Below are 4,497 nucleotides of genomic sequence, written 5' to 3'. Positions count from 1 at the left end.
TTGTTTTACACATGTCTCTCATTTTTCCGATTGCAGCCCAACATAAACTTACTTTTCTGAGTAGCCCACATGTTTTGTTGTAGAGGGTTCTATGTTCATTTTTAACCACAATTGATGCTTGAATGACAGTGTTATGGGCTTCAAAAAATTTGATATTCAAATTTTTGATTTCGATGAACTTTAGTTACAATTTACGGCGTTATTATTTAAAATTCAGAGTTACCGCGATAATATAAAAAGCATGTACCGATTTCGAGACCAATCTATTCATGTAATTTTAGAGACTATAGACATAGAGATTAAGATCCAAATTGAAATAGCAAGCTGAATAGCCAGAATAAAAATGACAAAGCTCTTAATCACACCGCAACTTACGAAATTAACATTCGGTGGCGGGCAACGAAGTGTTACGTACTGTCTACTCTACTCTCTACTTGCCTACGCTACTTTACGGAGTAGAAGGAAGAAGCAAGAAAGGTAACAGCAGCAGACTATAAAAAAGTTTAGTAGCTTTAGAAATGTGGACGTACCGAAGCATACCATACTGAGAATACCCTAGACACACAGACTGACCAACACATAGGTATTAAAGCGAATGGGTAACGAGATGATATTATTAACATCTGTTAAAATGAACAAAACCTTATCTGGGTCATGTGTTCCGTAATGCTAAGTAAAATCTGTTATAGCTTATAGTGGTAGGCAAGATTGAAGGTAGAAAAGGTTAGGAAGAAAGAAAAAATCCTGGTCTTCCTATTGGGGAACCATCTCTTGCCGTCCTTATTACTCTATTTGTTGTCATTCAGCTTCTGTGGACATTACTTTCTACTCTTCTGTTTCTTACCCAGTTGTTCTCCACCTTGCATCTTAGTCGTATATCTCTACTTCTAGCTCTGTCCTATAGTGTCTTATCATCGATTTTTCTCTTTTTTTTTATCTATTTTTTTTTTTCTATTTTTTGTTTCTCTAATTTACACCTTATTAGATTTGCTGTTATAACCATGCATTTAGTCTTTTTTGGGGAAATTAACATGTTAAATTTTCTAGCAGTTATATTAAATGGTGGAGCATACGTTGTAAATCATCTTCACTTTGAGAAATAGTATTGCATCGTCTGAAAAAATTTTAAAAATAGAATTAGATTGGAAATTCGTAATCAACTTCAGAAATGGTCCACAACATTTAAATAGATTGTCTTTCGGTTCATCGTCGGTTCAATTATGCCAAAAGGTAGGTGGGTGGTAATAGTGGATACTACTCATACATTTAACGTTACCCTCTAAAGTGTCAACATTTCGATTAAAAAACCAGAATGTGGGTGCGGGTTAACTGTCCCGGTCTTTGGTAATTAATCAGCGGGTGATTATTGTGTCGGATATTTGACACCCACGTTGTCGTTTGTTAGTCAAGATACTAGGAAAAATGGAAATGAAATGACAAAATAACTATATACGGGGTGTTACATGTAAAATATGTGATAATCATGACAGATTATAATAATTTGGTAATAGGAAGCATAAATATTGATTGATAAGAGTTGATGAGATTGGTTATACAAGGGAAAGTGGAAGGAAAAAGAGGACCGAGGAGACCACGCACATCTTGGTTGAAAAATTTAAAGAATTGGAGTTAAAACACAACAATAGAACTCTTGAAAACCACTGCAGAAATAGAAAAATGCGGTATGATGATCACCAATGTCCTTCAAGGATGAGGCACGCGAAGAAGAAGAAGAAGAAGAAATGTTAATTTACGATGGACAACAGTTCTATTGATACATTTCCCAATCCTGGTGCTTTTCCATTTTTCATTTTTTTTTTAGAGCTTTAGTTACATCTGCTGAGCCTATTATTACTCGTTTCTCACTTTGTGTTACGTTGGTTGAATGACTTTTCCTGCATTGTTTTATGTTGTTTCTGCATTCCTTTAATAACCATACATGCTTTGTTTGTACTTTTGTTGCCTGCTTCTAAGATGATTTCTTGGCATCTGATCATCATCATCATCATCATCATCATTAATAGCTTTACAACTCTTTGTGAGTTTTTGCCATAGACATAAATATATATTATTATAGACAGAATGTCATGTTCAGCGAAGTTTCGAAACCATCTTATATATTATACCCCCAATTAGAGTCATCTTAGTTTTTCGATACATTGTGCTAGCAAGAGATGAAGAGATACGGCAAACCTGTCCAAGAGATCTTGTCGTCAGGAAGAGCGGAGGGTAGGCTCAGTTTATGTTAATATGTATATACGTCTATGGTTTTGACCCGTTTACTATTGCCTTCGATATTTGTCGGTACCTATTGGCCTTTATATATCTCAGTAGATTTTCTGTTCCTAGGAGACACTCTAACTCGTTGTAGTTTCTGCACTTCCATTCGTTTGTCACGTCATCTCTGCAAGAGCTACCATTATGATCGTACATATTTGGATTTTTGCACCTTGTGAGAGAAGTTTGGACTTCTAAGATATTGCACTAAGGACACTAGATATTGCATTGCGAATAAAGATCTGTTTTCCTCCATTATTCGCGTTTCCACTTCTCGTTCTATTTTGTTGTCATTGGGGACTGTTGCTACCATATACTTAAATGGTTGAACCACTTCGAAATTATGATCGTTTATAGTAACATTTTGCCTTATTCGCCCTCGTGCTTGTTTTGAAACGACCATGTATTTTGTTTTGTTTTCATTTACTTTTACACCGATATTTCATGCAGGTTCTTCAAAGCTCGAGGAAATATCCTTAACTTCTAATGTCGATTGTGTTATCTCATATACGTCATCGGCAAAGGTGGGTACAATCTTTGGTCCCCGAGCAGCTAATTATGTCTGGTTTGATTTTTGGATAAATTTTTCTCATGACATACTCTAAGACCAAGTTAAACAACAATAGGAACAAGGAATCTCCCTGTTTCAGTCCAGAATTCGATTTCATGGCGTCTGTCTTCCCAATTTTTTTCTTTCTGTTTCTTTCTGTACACTTCAACTCTTTTCATTACAATTCTCACCTGTATGTTTTGTGTGCTTAGCCGTTTCCCATAAGTAGCTTTGTTTTTAATTTAGTGGCTACTCTCATCTGGTATAGGAATTCTGAAGAGTCATTTTTTAAGCCGTCGATGTTATATTTGATGATATTCATTGGGGTTCGTTTTCCTTATGCAAAACTGGGTCTCATCGCTGAAGATGATTTGACGACTAGAATAATTAGGATATTTCCAAATGCACCAGATCCCATTCCAGGATCATACGTGAAACATACAGGAGGATCATCATACAGAGAACATACGTTGTTGTCTATGGTGGTTTACCTTTAGATCTTGTGTCAGCTAAATTTTTTATGGGTGCAGGCCCAAGTCTTCCAGTACACTCTCATGTACCTCACAATGTTTTTGGTAGATCTCGCTTCATCATTTGTGTCCTTAGATGTGTGTAAATTCCTATTTACTTGATTTTTAATCGTATTGGCCATTGCAAAAAAACCAAGAAGCGGTTTTCAACATTATTAAATCTAGCTTGGCTTTGAGTTCAGTTGGTGTTGAAACTTGCTACACGGTTTTGCTGATAGGTAGAACTGCTAGCGATATGGGTTCTGAAAATTTGTTTGTTTGTTTATTTACCAGCTAGCTCGAATAAAACAAAATAAAACAAAAATTAGGACTGTGATAGATTAAAATTTATTAAGTTAAGAGTATGGATTGTACGTTGCATAAACAGCGAGATGTAAGCCTGATACCAGCGAGAAAATAACTTTATTTATTGTGAATGTTATTAAATATGATAAATATATATACAATATAAGGAAACAAGAACTGATAGAAGGCCCAAATCGAAGTTGTAGTACAGAAGTAGAAGGAAGACAAAAATAAAAGGCCTAAAAGCAGGTAATAAAAGTTATAACTAAAGAATAGAGGTTATCTTACCAGAGGTGTAGTATGGACTTATTAGTGGTAATTTCGAGTAGAGTAAAAATCCAACAACAGTTGATTACTTTATCCTTTAAGATAATTCAATAACAATTATATATCTCGAGATCCTAGAAAGCTATCAAAGATCCGCTAAAATTCGCTAGTACAACGTTCAACATTATCAGCTTCCTATTTTTTTGGGAATGAAAGTGGCGCGAGAAATGTCTAGATTTGAGAGGGAGTAGTTAAATCTTCTTCTCAAAATGGCCTACACCTATGTGGTTTCTAACCTATGTGCGACAGCGACAATTTACCAGTTTCTACTTAATATTAAATTGGTAATTAGATAAAATATTAGTATATATTATTATCAATTATTTAATGAGATTGGATAAAATATTACCATAATAACGAACTATTATTTTGTTTTAGGTGCTTAACCATGGGAAAACAGGATTTAGAAGAATAATTTTAATTGATTGGTCGTATTTTTATATTTTACTGTGGAATAAAATAAAAATTTATAAAAATAGTAGTAAGTAATTATTATTTATTTAGTGAAACCGTAACAAACTTTCAAAT

Source organism: Diabrotica virgifera, chromosome 1 (genome assembly GCF_917563875.1).
Source record: "Diabrotica virgifera virgifera chromosome 1, PGI_DIABVI_V3a".
Classification (NCBI taxonomy): Eukaryota; Metazoa; Arthropoda; class Insecta; order Coleoptera; family Chrysomelidae; genus Diabrotica; species Diabrotica virgifera.
Note: the sequence above shows the minus strand (reverse complement) of the source record.